Below are 18,566 nucleotides of genomic sequence, written 5' to 3' on the forward strand. Positions count from 1 at the left end.
GTGGTACACAGAGGGGCATCTCCTTGCAGCAAGAGCATGGAGAAGGTTGGAGGGAGCTGGTAAAATCCTGTCCCCATGTTAGAACAAACTGTCTTGGATATCAATTAACATCTAAACACGTTGAAGTAGCAGAACTAAGGTTGTCATACCTGTCAGAAATGGGTTCAAGGAGGAAATGCCTGCACAAATACATCAACAAAGTGTAAAGTCTCAAACTTTTGATGTCCTTGTTAATTGCAGAAAAAGTTTTCTGTGATGCGGTACACACAATTGAAACTAATTCAGAATTTCTAAGTAAAACCCAACCAATATGGCAAGACAATATTAATATCTAGATGCTTGCACAATATGAATTCTGCACTCTTTTTGCACTGAATTAGACTGAAAGTTTCAGCAAAAGAATTTGTTATTCCATTGTATCCACAGTAGGACTGGATCTTTGATGAAGCTTTCAGACAGCAGCAGTAATGAACCAGACTCTGCAGGGACTCAGTTATATTTGTCCTGCATTATTCCATGTATGATATCTATCAATAGGTTTGAAATTGAATATTGCTGTGTAGTTCCTTTTTGGTTTGTTTTTTGTTTTGTTTTGTTTTTTTCTTATCCTTTTTGCCTTCTGTTTAGTTTTGCAGCCAGTTATGGTGAAATTGATAGTTGTCATTAGCATTGCTTAATTACTGCTTCCTCTGCGACAACAAAAAAAAAACCAAAAAAAAAAAAAAAAAAAAAAAAAACCAAAAAAAAAAAAAAAACCAAAAAAACAAAAAAAAAAAGGTAACAAAATCAAACCCAAAATATCTAAGATTGAAGGAAAGCTCTTTTTAACTAGTTTCAGAGACACCAGCAAAATATCACAACCATCCCTTTAGGGAGGGAATGAATCAAAGCTTCAACAGCCACATTCAGCTATGTTTACTTACTTTATATTCTCAGGTATAATGGTTTTCAGAGAAACTACTGCATGATTATTCACTGTATTTAGTACCTGTCTGAGGCAGTTGGTAAAATATTTCTCTTTATCATTGGTCAGCCAAGTCATAATGACAATGCACAGCCCAAATCTGGTAATTGCAAGGATCATGCTTCCTGTACATGTAATTCACAAAAACATTTCATTGAGAGAGATATGGAGAGAAGAAAGTCTATAGCAACTACACTTTCTTAGGGCATAATTGCAACACACAATGCTCAAGCTTTTCCAGACAAGCATGGAGAGAAAAGAATTTTAGAAGAATATTAATTATTTTGCATTGTAGTGTTCAGAAAGTTGAAGCTGAAGGAACAGATTGATTTTTACCAGTAATACTTCTAAACTTTTTATTCTTCAGTCTAATAAATGCTGTCATTTGTGACCTAATTTAAAACGTTCACTGGAATATGAGTTTTACGTCTCGGAGTGCTAAATCTAATTTAATTTTTTTTCCAGAATATGTATTTTAATATGAATTTTTTTACAGTTTATTTAAAAAAAACTTATTCTAAACAGGAAACATTCCTTTATTCAAGATTATCTGCACCAAATATAAACTGTTTTTTGGGGAAAAAAAAAGAAACAAAAGGGAGGACAATCTTATCAATATTCAAAGACTCATCCAGTAATAAACTATGTTGTTATTTGTTAGATAAGAAAAGATAAACAAGAAGCTGTAGACAAGAATCTAAAACTGGAAAATCTATTAAGTAGCTTTCTCTATGCTTTCTGTGAATATGATATCAGAAACACTGTAATGTCATAAATAATAAATCCCTTTACCCAGTTTTCATTTTCTTTGAAATTATTTATAGAAGATAACACCATTGAGTGGAGAGGGGGTTGTGGAATTTTTTAAACAATTTGCAAAAGACTTGGGATGCAGTGTTTTGGTTCCTATTTATATGGAAAATAATTCTTTCAACTTTCTGTTCTTTTTTTAATTTTTTAAATTTTAAAAAAATTTCCAGGAGACAGCATTTAGAAAACAGATAAAGCTATTGCCTAGAGACTTGACATGACAAATCCTATTTTTATGTAACATAAACTCAGTAAAAAATGTTATTTATTCTAATTCTGCTGTCAGAAATCTATTGGAAGGGAAATTATGGATATTCCTTAAATATTCCTGAGGGTTTTGCTCTCTTTCTGGATTTTTTTTTTCTTAGCAAATTGATTCCTTCTTTTATTTTGCCTTCATACTTATCAGACTGATAATCATGTTGATTACCATATAAATTTCTTGTGTATTCTGAATACAGAGCAGGAAAATATAAATTTGGTGTTTTATCAGAAAATAATAATACAGCTATCTGCTATGCTTTTAAAAATATAAATTGGATGCTGTTTTATAGGTGGAAAAGTATTTTGTGATGAGAAATGCAAAACAAAAACCTGCAAGGATCTTCCTACAGTTTTGTTAATCTGAATGCCCAAATTCTGGAGGACATTCAGATTCACTGGTGTTGGCCATTTTCCAGTTGAATAAAGCATTTCATGCTTAGAATGGTCCCTCTTCAATAACCAGCTTTCAGAATAGGAGTGCTTTTGATTTGGGACTAGTTTGGCTCTCATGGAGGAAATTTCATGGGGGAAATTTTTCTAATTTCCTAAGATATCAGAGCACTTGATTGGTTATAAATGAGAAAGTTCCGAAATAAAAAAAAATAAAGTATTTTGAAACTTTTTCTTCCACTTTTCTTAATCTAGATAGAGACATTTGTATAAACTGAATGCAACACTACCCTTGTGATTTATAAAGTGCCAGGTCCTGTTTCCTTGCTAAATATATTCCTCATCTCAAATAGTACACATTCTTTCTGATAACCTGAGTGTCAGAAAACAGAAGTATTTACACAAGTTTTTTGACACAGCTTAAATGTCTGAGGAGTTCCCCGATGTAGTTGGTAGAGGCACTGGAAGTAATTTAGATTTGCAGGATCAACCGAGGTCTCTGCTGAACAGTTACTGCTTTGAATCAGTACAGAGAGATAAAGTGATGGGGAAAAAATATATGTCTGGGAGATGTATATATCTGCATTTCAATTCTATAGCATTTTTCAACATTCTACCTATAACAAGTTCATCATGTATGTGTGAAAGTTGAGGAGAATTTTTCACAGAGTCAGAATTATTCTCCTAAAGCAAGACTGTTTGTCTAAGGGATAATTTTTTACAAAAAGAAGAAAAGTCAAACTTTATTTTGTGCAATGCTACCATGACATATCTTGGAGGCTTAATAATTTGTGAGGAATTAATGCCACCTTCTCAGGATACCAAATCATATTTAGTGTATACAAAATCAAAATCTGTCTAGAGAATAGATGGATTTTTTTTTAGTAATTTTTTTCCTTTTTTTTCTTTTCTTTGTAGAGACTGTGGATGACTACACAATAACTTACAATTACAGTAATATTTATATTTGTTATCAAAAAAAGAGCTGATCATACTTGGAAAGATGTCATAGAATGGTTTATGTTGGAAGGGACCTTAAAGGCCATCTAGTTCCAGCCCCTCTCAGAGCCCCATCCAACCTGGCCTTGAACACTTTGAGGGATGGGGCATCCACGATTTCTTTGGACAACCTGTTCCACTTCCTCAGCACCTTCACAGTAAAGAATTTCTTCCTAATATCTAAACTAAATCTGTCCTCTTTCTGTTGGAATCCATTGACCCTTATCCCATCACTACATCCCCTTGTAAATAGCCACTCTGTAGTTTTCTTATTGGTTCCCTTTAGGCACTTGAAGGCTGCCATATTAAATACCACATTTGTTCTCAGGATACTAGAAGCTTGTTTTGATTCCATGGGGGAGCCAAGTATTGGGAAAAATACAGTGAATGTCAGAGGGTTTTTTTTAATTCCTGTTTTATTCAAAACACGACACTATTTTTTAAAAATGTTTTTCTGTAATATTTTATTTGCTTCACCTTTGTTACTAATGTGAAGTCATGAATGTTACCATTCTCACTGATTTATGCCTGAACTGTTGCAGCGGGGTGTTCTGCTTCTTGCATTTATTGCTACTATCTGTTATTATAAATCAAGTTTCAAAATTGTTAATTTATTTCTCATCCTTATGACCTTCTATTATTTCTGTGTAATGGAAAAAGAATTGCAGCGGAGGAGTGAGAAAATTAAATACAGTGTTGTCTTTTCCTTTTATGTCAGCCAGAGACTAGCACAGTAGGATAAAATTCCATCACAGTAGTTGCTGCACAATTGAAACCACAGCCATGAAATAGCTTTCAAGTCTGTCCCTGGCATCCTGCATTTGAATGGATCTAGTCATCTTTCATATCTGAAAAAATGCTTATTTATATGAAGTTTGCTTTGTATTTTGATGCTGATTATTTCTGAAGATTTATCTTAGCAGCTTGCCTCCAATTTCCAGGCTTCAGAAGCCTCTGTGCTGTACAGGAATCTCAGAAATACAGGACATGTTAGCAACAGAATAGGAACAGGAGAAAGTATTTATTTCATGTCATCCTGGAAAAATAACATGACCAAGATGCTTAAATTAAAAAATGTGTCAGTTTTTGGCAGAGTATCAGATAAAATTAGCATGGACTTCAGCAGGATTAATTTATCCTTAATATGGGAATCTAACAAACATTTCTGTTAGTAGCATTGATCAGTGTGGCTAATTTTGTGTGGACATTTCTGAATTAAGCCTCAAGAGCTGTTTATAACTGCAGTTATATTTTCTTTGTTGGCATGGCTGAGGTAGGGTGAAAAGTAAAATATTGGGGAGGGCAGAAATTTCAATTTCAATTTCAATTTCTTGTTAATATAGAATAGAGCTTTAAAAGAACATTAAATTTTATAAAAGGGGCAGGGGGTAGAGGTTTAGTGTGGAGTGGAATACCTGACACTATAAAGACATCTGTTACTGAAAAATGCTTTTGAATGTTTAATCAAATTTGACTTAATTTGAGCATTTGAAAATTTCTTGTTGGACATTAACCATAATTGGGTGATTTGAGGGAGTACAAAAAGCTAGCAAAACACATAGTCAGGAAAATCTATAAATGTATGCACACACATGCACACGCTCACAACCCCACTGTGTCTTGGTGAATCTCAGGTTTTTTCTAAACTTGACCCCGTGAGTGTGAACTGTTCTGAATTTAATGCCTTGCTTTGTCTTTTATTTTTCAGAACTTTATTCCTGTTAGGGCATTTCTTGTGTAGCACAAAAAAGAAAAGCACTTGGGATCTGGCTGTGTGCAAGAACCCCTACAGAGATTCTGGTTCTCTTGAACCTTGAATCTCCATTTACCTGAGAAGAGATAAATATGGTGAATCTCTTACTACATTACTCCCTCCTGACTTCCAGTAAATTGTCCAACTCCCATGAGCAAGCAAGAGCAGTAGAGTGAGTTGAACTAATTTGCTCTCTATGTGGCCAGTTCATTTAGGAGAATCCTTGATATAGAGAGCTGCTAAACTAAGCCATCAGCAAGTTTGCATAAGGTCATAAACAATATTTGCTCATTAGGAAAATTCATTGCAAATGTTTTCATCTGCCAACAGTGTAAAACTGCATACAAAAGGAAATACTAACTTTTAGAAATGAGATCTGAAATTAACTGTGACATTTCAAAGATTAGCCCTCAAGCTAATCAGCAGTTGATGATTTAATAGTTGTAGTAGGTGTCAAATAAAAAAGGCTTTTGTCTGAAGTTGTAGAACACTTACTGTAGCATCTGTCATTTTAATAGCTGGATATTTGATAAAAATAAATGAACAACATGTATTTATAGAAAAGCTAGTGAAACATTCTCTGGCTGATATCTCTTAGCTTCCTCTGCTTTGTATTTAATTTTGTCGGTATCTAGACAGTGTTTAACATAACACTTAATTTGCCCTAGAAGCTGCTTTGCTCCTACTTTTTGTACAAAAAGTGGAAGTTCCTACAAATAATAAAGAAACAAAGCTCAAAGGAAGGTTATTGCACTGTCTGAGTGGTGGTGCAGGTTTGTACTTCACAGTTTCTGTTCACTTTGTTCTCTTCAAGCTTCTAAAGAAAGCAAGCTCATTTCAGTAGTACCAAAACCTTAGGTGTTTTTCTGAAGTGTGACTTGTTTTTTAGCTGCATGTTTCTAATCAACCTTTCATTTATGTGTTGGGACTGATTTTTTTTTCCTTTTGTTTTGTTTTTCTTGTCAGTATTCCTTGAATTTGAAGGATGAAAAGACTAAAGAAAAAAGTTAAATTTATGAAAGCTCTGTCCTGCTGCAGATCAGCAGTTAAGCTGGAAGAGGGTATCGATGGTTTAAAAGCAACTTTTCAAGACAGTTTTTGCCTTTGCCAGTTGGGTTTGTCTGAAATTGTTACAGAGGACTCTTTGAAAATAGCAAGATACTGAAAGAGTGGGCAGTGTGTATGTGTTGGACAGGCAACATGGAACTACAGGTTCTGGTGTCTGTTGAGTAAGTAGGACATTGTTTTTCCTGATGATTAGATGGTCTTTTGTCTTCTGCTTAGTCAGAAGTACTACTAGGTAGATTCCTTTGCCACCTCTTCACCATCTATCAGAAAAAGATGGAAAAATGTTATGTACCTTCTATCGCTGCATTAAAGCCCTGTGTCCTACTTCAACAAGTTGTGGTTTTTTTTATATGAGATAGGAAGTGTTGTGTGCCTACTGAAAAAGGGTGATAGGATAAAATTCCACAGACACTTATGGAGAAATTTCTCGCTTGTAACAAGTGTACCATTGAAATGTCATCACCCAAAATTATAGAAAATCTGGAGTAGCTCCATCCACCTGTACTGTGACTTCAACCATGTCAGTATCTTGTGATCAGTGGCAGATGACATATCAATGTGGATCTCTGGTGATGATCCTGTATCAGCAAGAAAATATCAGCACCTCTCTTCATCATATACAGGTCCATAAAAGCAGTTCAGTGTTTGCAATATATGCTGTAAGAACTGCTTTGACAGAGTCTCCCCTGCAGTAATTATCCAAAATGAAAATGTGGTGAAAGGCATGTGGTGTTGACAGTATTGCAAATTTCTAAATTTCTGTTTGGAATTTCTCCATTTCTGCCATTGATTGGCAGGTACAATACTCCTAGGAAGGATTGAAACATTGCTGTAAAAGGAGATGCAGAAGAAAAGTGGAGTGTGATGGTGAAGGGAAAGTCTGAAGTGTTTTCGCTGCACTGGGACCTGTTGCAGTTCCTGGTAGCTGTTGCAGCACACAGCGTGTCAGTCAGTACAGCAGCCTAGCAAACAACTGTCTTGAGAGCTGTGATTACATAGTGCAGGTTAAAATTATTTCAAGCCCCTTTCAAGTAATGTCTGTAAAGGAGGACTGCTCCTTCCCCAGGAGAGAAATAACTCGAGTGCAGAGGGAACAGATGAAGTATCAGCAGGGTCTGCGTTCTGGGTGGAGAGGCCCTGGAGAGGAATTATATCTGTAGCTAAGTCCCCAGCCTGCACACATGCTTCCTTATGAACAATGATTCTGGAAAGGAAGACTGCAGGAGAATGTGTATTTAGGAGAATATAACGGGAAGGGAAAAGATTTCCCTCTTTTCTAATCTGCATCACTGAACACTTCTGAGTTTCCAGTCTCCAGTGTCTCTTGTTCTAGTTCTGATTTGTTTATTAGTGCTTAGAGTTTAATGAACATCTTCTTACCTGACTATGTGTTTCCTGAAATTGATTTTGCTGTCTTTGTTGAAGAGCAGATCAGCAACAGATTATGTCAATTCCACAGAAATATGTCCAGATAAGCCAGGTGTGTATGGACCATGTGTTTAGTAGCTGGGCCATATAAATATGTACTAGATGGAGCTTGATGGTCTTGAAGAGCCAGTGAGGCTCTTTTATGGTTACCTGGCAGATGGTGAGTTACTCATACAGGCTAGTACAGGCACAGCTCAACCATACTGCCAGGTGTGTATTTGCAGATGATGTAGTGAAACTAAGGAAAAAAAAAAAGTATGAATTATGGGCATTCCAGAACAACAGTGTTTTTCAGTGGTATTCCTGCATTCAGGGTCCCTAAGAGAAGGAAAAAATATGTATGGCAAATTTAGGGATGCTGCTGTTTCTGTCTGATATGTCTCCATTTGAAATTACAAGCAAAAACATCTTACGTGGATATTTCCAAGCCCTCAGCTGCTCAGTGGTTTGGGGATGAATACCACCAAACAGAGGCTTGAAGTGTAGCATATTCTCTCAGCGGGCACAGTGGTCAGAACAGCAAGATTAGGTATCCAGCATCAGCCTCACTCTGTAAACTCTTTCCTCAGAGCTACATATGATTTATATCCCTTCTCTCCTAGAAGAGAGCACCAGAGAAGTGCCTGGTTTAGCTTAATATTTGGTGTGAATACTCTTCTGTCATGACTCTAGAGTTAAAAAACACTATTGTTTTGGAGTTAGCATATTTTAGAAATAGTATAAAACTGAATTCCTGAGTGCTTGAGGGAATTGCAGTTCTTTTATTTTCAAGAGAACAGATGTTAGCCCTGCTGCCTTGGGATTGTTCCAGCTTTGGTAATTCTGTTCTGTGTATCTAAAACTCTCACTGCGGTTTCAGATGGATGAGGAAGTTATTATTTACTAGCTTTTCACCAGGACACCTTTGGGACAATAAATGCCATAAAGATGCAAAATTTTAGTATTACTGTTCTCCCTTCTCTTAGTAGACTTTCATTTCATTATTATTTCACTGTACAGGTGAAATATAGTAAGATTTTATTGTTTGATCCTCTTCTTGTTTCAACTAGGAACAAATCTCCTTTAGCTACATCGTGAGCAGGAGGTGGTTTTTACCTAGCAAAGTGCTCTAATAAACAATTTGCAAATATAACTCAAAACCTTATTCTAAAATCCTTTTTGCTCACAGAAGATGTAGGAGAAACTTCTTTTGAAATGCTCTCTGGAATTAGTGGAGATATTTTAAGAGGGCTGATCAGGTGTATTGCTGTAAGTTAGTAATGAATGATTAGGCTCAAGAGCTTGCTCAAGCGCGTTTGGAGAATGTGTCGAGTGTACTATATGGAATTACATGATTCAGATGTCAAATAACTGAGTGATTAAAATAATGGGGTGGAGTATAGCAATTTAAAAATAATGTCTAGTGATGACTATAAGGGCCTGTGACTTTAAGTGCAGATCATGTAAATCAAAGAAATGCTGATTGTTTTGGTGATCAGTTGTGCTCATTGTAAATATTCTTTCGGATCAACAGTGTAATTCTTTACTGGGTATCAGATGGCTGGGAAAATGAGACATGGAAAAAAGATAAATGAGAAACCTCGAAGCATACAAATAATATTCTGAAGGCTGAAGCAGTAGGAAGAATATTCATAAGCCAGTTTGTTGAAATCTCAATAATGTGTTTTCTACTGTTTTTTGAAGAGTTTTCATCATACTACTATAAAATCTTCTCAACATCTGCTTTTCTTGAGCATTTAGAGAATGAGTAAAGCTCATAAATGATAAATACATTTCTAAATGTGCTTAGATCTGAAATCAGGTTCATTTGGTAAATAAATTCTGAAGTATAAAATTAGGTCTAACCTGCTTATATTTATCCTTTACAGCACTGTTTTGAATACTCAAAGAAAATAAATAAAATATATACATTTTCTATGACAGTTTTTTACCACATTTACAAAGATCTATTGATTTAGGTTAATTGTACTTCTCTCACAGTTGAATAATTGCTTGGCAAACTTTAATTTATGTTCCGCTTTCATCTAGGTTACCCTATCGCTGGGCAATTTTAAAAAGCCTTTAAAATGAGCCTTTTTTGTCTTCACTGATAGTGACCCACTTGATGTTACAAGAATTGGAATTTAGCATGATGGGAATTTTTGTGTGCACCTAAAAGCAAAATTTTCCTTGGGGAATATTTTGCAATGTGACATTTTTACTTTATGGCTAGTAAAAAACTCTTAACTTTTAAAACTGTATTTATTTTCATTCTCTGTTCACACTGCAGCACTTCTGAGTTTTTAGCTTCACAAATTAACATATTTTCCACTGTTCTTAATCTTTACAGCAGCTCTAGGCAAAAATATTTCTTAACTTGAATATAGAATTCTGCTGAGTGTGAATCCACCTGCAGCAGTGTTAAGAGTGGTGTTATTAGCTGACTTAGCCTGGAAATGCTCTGAGGTTGTCAGGTCTGATGTTCAGTGGATTATATTTTCATACATCACTGCTCATCTTCTGGCAGTCATGATTTCTATGAACTAGTTTTCTTCCTTGGAGAGGTGCTCCCGTTCCAAATAGGATTCTTGGAGCCTGCAAGCATTTTAGTGAAACATAGGAAAGTTAAAGTATTATAATGGCATTTATTGCAGATAAATGCACAGTACATTTTCAAATAGTTTTCTAGTATTTTTGGAGTCAGCTTTTAGAACTTCTGTATTTGCTATTTTCTGCTCTTCTCCCCACCATCTTCTCATATGTTGTTTTCTCATCTGTGGCTGCTGTTCCTGAGGATGAGTTCAGCATTTTCAAGCCTCTGCTAGAGCCACATAAAGATAGTTATTTTTTAGGCTTTCATAAAACAAAAGAGATCTTGCACTTCAGTAGAGTATATGGCATGGTAGGATTTCCCCCTTGGAGTTCTTAACATAAAAATTTGGAAGGTCATGAAGCAGAAAGTGCAGCAGGGCCCTTGATGGAGCCTCTTCAGTATGCTCCACTTGGGCTGCATATCAGCTTCTGTCTTCCCATGATAACACAGGCCGAGATCAAAGGCAGCACTTGGAAAACTAAAGTAGGCTGCCTTTTGTTGGGTTTTTTTTGCCCCCAACCACTTCACTTGAACAATTTGTAGGTAATTCTATTTTACATATTTTAGAAAAATAATCCTAGGATTCTGATTTCTGCATTATCACCCACTTTATATCTGGTTCATAGTGACAGCTGAGGTTGTTGGCATATGAACCCAAAGCACTGGACAGGAATCAGACTCTTCTCTCATTTTTTATGAACAGTTTTAATCAAGCCTGGGACCTCTTGTGCTTCACTTGTTGAGTCTTTCTGTGTGACAGTAATTTTTCCAGTTTTGTAATTCATATTGACCTCAAATGCACCAAAACTTATAACCATGCCTCCTACTAACCTGTCAGAAATCAGATTATTCTTTTAGAACATGGTCTATAAAGAAGTTCACACATCATTCGGCTGTTACTTTTAACAGCATCTATATTTTTATATATCAGCCTCCAACATCTAGCCAAAGCTTCATTAAACCTTATTGTGTCTCCTAAAAAATCTTTCTGCCCTTCATCCAAGAACTTCTTGAACTGCTTTGACATTAAATCTTGTGTATGTGGCTAAGACAAGGAGAGCTGTACCCAGCTCTCTCACTTACATGTCATCAAACCTTTTTGGCTGAGTGACCCTTCATCCTGAGCATAATCTGCAGAGTCTCTGTGTGATGCCACTTATTTAGTATCAGTAGGTGTTATCACAGGTAATTAGATTAAAATAACCCAACTCTAACCAAAACAAGATAATTTGAGTACAAAGAGTGAACTCACTGTCAAACAGTATCATGGATTGTGTAAATAAAGCTGTCCAGAGCTGATGTTTCATCATCACTGCAGAGAATACTCTACATGCTGCTTGGTGACATGGAATTATGACTGTAATACTGAAAAACTGAAGGAATTTCAAGAGAAACTCAACACAAATCAAGATACTATAGAGAATTATTTGAGGGAAGAGTGGTTCCATAATAGTGTATTTAAAAATCAGCATGGTTTCCATCTATGATGGATTGACATAGGGGGTTTTGTCTGTATAAATTAGCTGTACAAGAGCCAAGACTTTAAACTCTTTGAAAAATCAAGGTTTGTAAATTCTACACTTTGTCTCCCTCATAAATTGTGCCTCAAAAACTTCTGGTGAAATTCTTCTGCCTGTGCAATTTCAGTTCTGCCTCATTCATTCTGGCTGCTGAATTAGACAGTGGTTCAATTGTTTTTGACCATGTAGTTAGGATGATGTTGTGCATAAGCAGTCATCATTGCAGAGTAGCCAGAGCTAAAAGCCACACCTAGGGACTGCAAAGAATATTGTCCCAGAGTGAGAGACAGCAGAAGAGCCAGGCAATTTTCCCTCTCTCCCTCCCTCAGCCATCCCCAGTGAAGGACAAGGTCCTGCTCCCATGCTCCCATGCAGTGAAGGAAATAGCTTGTTGATTGTTTTTTTTTTTTTTTTTTGGTGGAGTCTCGAGCCCTGAAGATCTTCCCCAGGTGGCTTCCTTGTTCTGCATGCTACTGCTTGATCTGCTTTCTGATACGCTGTGGTGTGGCTGCATTGGCCTGGTGACTACAAGGCGTGGTGGGCTACAGCTTCAGCATGTTTGTGTTGAGCTGCTTTGGTTAAAATGTTCTTCATGAGTTACAAAGGGGAGAGGAAGTTGCAGTGGTCAGAAGTGCATGTCTCAGCTGAATGTGAATCCTGTGAGACAGAGGTAAACTTCTGTAGCCTGGAGGTTCTTGTTCTGCTGAACTCAGATGTTTGCTTCAGACCAGAGGAGCATGTGAGCATGTCCAAGAGAGACTTCAATGACATTTTCTGTTAGATATTCTTAACGCTACGTTTTCTAAGATCGTAGTCAAATCTCATAAATTGTATTATTGGTGCTTTTGTTATGAATGACACTGAAGACTGGCGTTTGAGATGCATAATATCTAGCTCGTCACTTAATTTCCTTTTTTTTTTTTTTAAATTAAAATCTTTTCTCGGTGTCAGGCTACACAATTTCGTCTCCATTACGACAGTTCAGTTGATATAGGAGCAAGGCAAACATATAAGAAAAGCAATTATGACACTACAAAATTTGATCAGGGATTAAAAGTATAAATTGCCTGAGGTAAGAACACGTACATCAGTTAAATTGCATCTAGAAATAAATCAGTCAAGCTACACATACAGCTGAGGGATAATTGTTTGCTGGTCCCTTTGGATGAGTGCACAACAAACCGACACAGCATTAAACACCAGGTCACACACCGATTGCTGTGAGTTGACCTCACAGCAGCATTACAAATGCTTTGCAAGGACCTTTCCATTGTAAGTTCTGGCATTGTTAATTGATTCATGATTTTTTGTCTGTGATTTTAAAGCTATTAATTTTAATGAGATTTATTCTATAGTCTACTCTTTAAATGCAAAGACTGTGGCACTGTGGAAATTTGGATCTCTTTGCATCTAGATAGTGTTTTCTGCTACTTTCCATTTTGAAGATGCAAGTTATATTATAGAGGCCAAAGAGCCACAATTAGTATTCTAGAAAAGATTCAATGCTCAGCTTTCAGCCTAATGTTCCAGACCTATGTGTGTTAGTGTCAAGTTTTCCCTCTTGCAGAAAGTAAGGGGAAAGCTTATGGGAAGAAAGACAACCTTTAGTGGATTTTTCCTAACAGTGTACAGAAAAGCAAGCTTTCTCTCTGCTTTGAGTCTGTTTTCCACAGCACAGCTGCATATCCCAAGGGACACAGCAGGGGCTATTTCCCCAGTTTGAGTCAACCCTTAACCTGTGAGAGAGGGGAGGGATCCTGCTCCATAGAACTTCTAAAATGCATCTCAGCTGCTCCTGGACTAAGGAAGAAGCTGTGGCAGAGGGAAGAGAAATTCCTGTAGATGTGGTTCAGAAAACATTTGGATAAGTAGTTGTTATGAATCATGAATATTAAGAGTACTTTCCCTTAAAACCTAAGTAGTGGCATCTGACTCATTGGGCTCATGAATTTCTGTGGCTATTCCTGCAAATAGCATGTGTGTGGATGGAAGGAAGGAAGGAAGGAAAATGTAACTACCTTGCCAATTATTTCTTATCATATTTGTGTTTTATGTTTGGACATTTGGGGTTTTTAAGATCTGGGCACTTTAGTTTTCTGGGTTTTTATGTTGTACGAGTGAGTAAATGTCAGCTGTTAAAATGTTCAGGCAATTAAAGATGCAGCTCAGCACCTAGAATATTGATTTTATTTTGCAATTTATTATTTAGTAGGTATTTAAACATAAGCATACGGTATTGTATTTTTGATTGAAATACATCTATGAAGTATTTCCCCAGAAAACTGGATGATGGGATTTACTTATATCCTGATAGTCATGTTATGTGTCTTATAGATTTATAGTGTGTTTTAGATTAGGATTTTGATCAATTGGTAAGCTGGTCAAAGGCTCACCCAGTGATGAGTGATAAAAAAAGTGATATTAAAAAGAACTCCATAATAATTATAAAATAAGCCTGGAATATCCTAAGTGTTACAAATATCAAACTGCATATCTCTTTGCTGTAAGTTGAAGGAACATGTAATGCAAAAGCAAATGTTTAAAAATTGCAGAATATGTTTTCTCTATTTATACTTTAAAATATCAGGGGCAGAGTAGCTGTCTTTCATATTTTCTTTCTGAAAAATATTTTTCCTGAGGCTTTCGAACTGCTCATACTGGTCTTTCTGTTAGGATCTGATTAAGCAAAGTGCTTAAAACACACTGAATATTATGAATGAGTATTCCAAATGGGCTGGTGAAGGGCTGCATTGAATTAAGTCTTTAAAGGGTATATTCCTTGTTTTGCAAAGAAACATTTCCCTGGTAGAGTTATTGTTTAGTATCCCCTCTTTGTGGAACTGTTTTACAATAACCCAAATGTGAGAGAGACTAAACTTCGTTATACAAAATGTGAATATTATACAAGTTTTAATGTGTATCTCAGTGAAATTAAAAGCATGTCAGGCTTAGGTTTTTCAACAAAGGCATGCTGTTGCCTGGGGGCTTGTCATGGCTGAAAATCTAGTCTGTGACATGCTTTTCACTTCTCTGAGTGACAGGCGGGGCAGTGCTACCTCTGAAATATAACGTGTTAAGGCTTTTGAAAGCTGCATGAATTTTATGATCTTAAGTTATAACAGAATCATAGAATAGCCTGAATTCAAATAGAGATAATAAAATTGAAGTTAGTGTTTTAATTTTTGGTTGGCTTTGTTCTTTGAGGTTTGCAAACTGTGGACTCCTCACAGTCACAAAATGCAGCTGTGTGTAATGCAATCCCAATGCACCACAGCAGCCTTTTTTCTCGTGTCTTTCATACCAACTACATTTCCACAAAGCTCTGCAACTCCTGGCAGTCCATAGGTGAGAGGAGCCAGGAAAGAACTTGCTCCAAATGCCCTGTGTGTCACTAGTATAGTCTCATTCAGCAGCTGATCTCATATAAGAAGGGGAACAAGTGAAAAAATTCTCAAATGCAGCAATTCCTTTGTGCTTTAATGAGATTTTGAAGAAATGAAAAGAGGGGTGGCTATCTTTCTCTGTCAAAGTATTATTATTATTTTCTCAATTTAAAAAAATTATCATGATAATCATATTTAGTCACTATTATATTAATAAGATTTAGTTGTTGTTTCAATGTTATTTCCGTTATAACAATGAGAAAATTTACTTTTAAAAACCACAATCTTTTAGAGAAATGCAACTTTAAGTTCATGACCCTTTATCTTTTGTTCACTGGCAGCCAAAATAAATACATTCAGAAATCAGACATCGCTGTCTGACTTAGACACTGGTTGTAGTTATCAAATGTGGATGGTTTGCTCTGCAAAAATGCTGTGGTGCACAGCCTTGAAGCCCTCCCCTTCTCAGGATATTCACCTTGCTACCTTCTCTACAATTTCTCCTCCACTCCAAGATGGCACGATCTTTTGCTTTTATTTCTGTATTGTAAAGAAATCCTGCTGGTCATGACCAAAACTTGAAATCTTTATTAAAAATATATTTCTTCCTCCTAGCCTTTGTGCTGTGATCTAATCTGCTACTCCTGCTACAGTTCTTCTTTACCTTTGCAGTTCCTAAATAAAAAAAGCTTTTTTGTCTGCTGATCACCTCCTTCAAATATTTGTGGCAATATCTCCTTTTACTTGTTATTCAGCCATTCCATATAGATGGCAAGGTCTTAATCCTCTCCAGGAAATTAATCCCTATGTACTTAATTTGATTTAAATTCCTCCACCAATGCATATGTAAAGAAGTTATGTGGCAGTGAGCAGGCCATTGATTTAAACACTGTGATCTGAGAGAGGAAATAGTACTTGACATGCATGATGTTGGCAAAAGCTGCTTTTTGTTGTGGCTTTCTGAATTTCCATTCATTAATGCACATCTTTCTGTCCTGGCAGTGTTTGTGTGTGATAGGAGAGTTCTCAGTGTAAGTTATTCCAGAGCTTACTCCAGACAGATGGGGCAGTTTTGCTTATCTTTCTCACTATTTTCCCTCTTTGCCTTTAGTTTGAAGATTAGTTTGTTCAGACCTACCTTATTTTGTGGTAAACACTGGCTATTTTCCTGTCCTAATTTCCACATTCCTGAAGCCTGCATGTTGTTTTCAGCTTAATCTTGTAATTAACTGCAGGAGGGTAGTACTGATGTAGGTGAGTACAGCTGGCACCTTTCCCAGCCTTCCTTGGTGCAGTCTCTTTGCAGGCAGGGTAACAAGGATGCCTTTACAGACAGAGTATTTCCAGTTTGTTGATCTATAATGTTAATAGAGGCCAACCTTTCAAGTGATTCTCATATTTGCTGTATAGTGCTTCTAGAATATGCAGTAATTAGCATGCATTTGTACTCACTGATGGCAGGCTTTTAACACTAAAAATACAAAATATTTCTTCTTTAAAAGCTGGATGTGTCAAAATTCTCCCCAAAACTAGAATGCTATTTTTCACATTTTAAAGTTCTACATATGCCAGCATAAAGAAACTTTAAATTTGCTTTGGGGTTTTTTTAAAGTCTGGATTAAATGGAAAATACTTTTAAAAACTCTCCAAACCACAAAAGAGGTTATCAGTGGTTATAAGGCATCAGGAGGAGGGTGGAAGCTTGTTCCTACTAGTTATGTAGAAAAGCTGAAAAAACATTGAATGCTGCATCTAAGAAGTTGTTGACAAGCACTGTTTTTATGATCTGTTTCAAAAACCTGACCTGATTTCACTGTAGAGAAAGGTTAAGTGAAATTTAAAGATGATGTAATTTGCAAGCCACCAATTTTTGAAGGCCATATATCCCCATCCTGCTAAAAAAAGGTGAAAACAAGAAAAATTAAAACCAGATGGTGCTCTTTGCTTTAGCAGAAGCGGTCATAACTTTCTTCAGATTAGCCATCTAGGATATGGTAGAAGGAAAGGTGATTCATCTTAAAAAATGGCGTCATGTTCTTATTTCAGGGCTGTTTTTCAGCTCTTCCCCATTGTGTCTTGCTGTTTCCTTTTTGATTCTGTAATACCAGCAAACCCACCATGCTGGGCAGTAAACTGAGCTCTGATGGGAACTGGGAGTTGAGAGTAATTGCTGCCTTGCTACTTGGTGTACTTGGCTACTTGGTGCTACTTGGCTGCCTCTTTCTTGGTGTAGAGCTAGAGTAACCCAGGAGCAGTGGGCTTGGGCTGGTTTGTGTGACTCAGGATACTGCAGCACGTGGAGGCAGCACTTGAGTCAAGCCTGCTCCAGAACAGGCGCTCTCTTCCCACTCTATCTGAAGACAGATTCTGTGATAGCCTCTAACAGTAGTTGCATGGTGAGAGGGCTCTGTGTGAAGGTCAGACACAGCAGTCAGAGCTCTGTTGTGGAGCATGTTTGAAGTGTAGCCAACACATTTGAATTTGAATGCATTTCCTTACTGAGTGCATATTCTTATAACAACTGTCTGCATGATCTTTCTTTTCAATGAGTGGTGTTTCATGCAGTGTGTCTGAATGAAAAACTTCTCGTGTTTGCTGCACACTGAAATGAACAGCCAGGTTTGGCAAAACGTGAGAGCTTTTTCTGGATCTGATGCTTGCTGAAGTTTTGCACTGTTTGTAGGCTAAATGGGAAGAGGAGAGCTAACACAAGACTGTAGCTCTGTTGAATGTACTTTGCTCTGAGGAAATCTGTTTATTTCAAATGTTGAGCAGCAGTTTTATCAATTGATTTTTTGTTTACGTCATCAGGTAAAAGAGATAAGAGGCAGGCAACAAAACGCAAGTTGGAAGGGTTTCCTACAACAGCATCCTTAGTTCATTACAGGGAAGGCTAAAGATATGGAATAACATATCTCCCTGATAAGCATCATGCTGAGATATACCAAATTTGACTGCATACAGTGACCAAACAATCTTAATTTTACCTCATACACACAGAAACAAAAAGGACAATCTTACTATAGCTAATACCTGTTGGGAAGAAGATAATTAGGAGAAAGTTTGCAGCATTTGATGTACGGAACATTTAAAATAAAACTCCAATGGGAGGTTGTGCATTTGAAGAATACTTGTTTTTCCTACCATAGGTTCCATAGATAAATTTGAAACTAAAGATGGTTCATCTCAAGCTGTAATTGGAGTTATTCGTTAAGGAAACCATTTCTGATAAAAAGAAAATTTTAGAGAAAACTCCTGTAATACTAAAATAGCATAATAGTTCCTAGAACATATTTGAAGTGCTGGGCTACTAGACTATCACAACATGGAATTTGCAATTATTTCATTAAATATAAACAATCAAAATGGAAAATGCTTTGTCTGCTGTTTCCCTATTCTGCACCTGTAAGTAATA

The 18,566-nt window shown here is 36.5% G+C and overlaps 1 protein-coding gene across 1 annotated transcript in view; it reads left to right on the forward strand.

Moving 5' to 3' along the window:
• GABBR2 (gamma-aminobutyric acid type B receptor subunit 2) overlaps positions 1 to 18,566 on the forward strand; it is a 355,481-nt gene that overhangs the window by 127,404 nt on the left and 209,511 nt on the right. The gene's annotated exons all lie outside the window — the stretch shown is intronic.

Source organism: Vidua chalybeata, chromosome 1 (genome assembly GCF_026979565.1).
Source record: "Vidua chalybeata isolate OUT-0048 chromosome 1, bVidCha1 merged haplotype, whole genome shotgun sequence".
Lineage (NCBI taxonomy): Eukaryota > Metazoa > Chordata > Aves > Passeriformes > Viduidae > Vidua > Vidua chalybeata.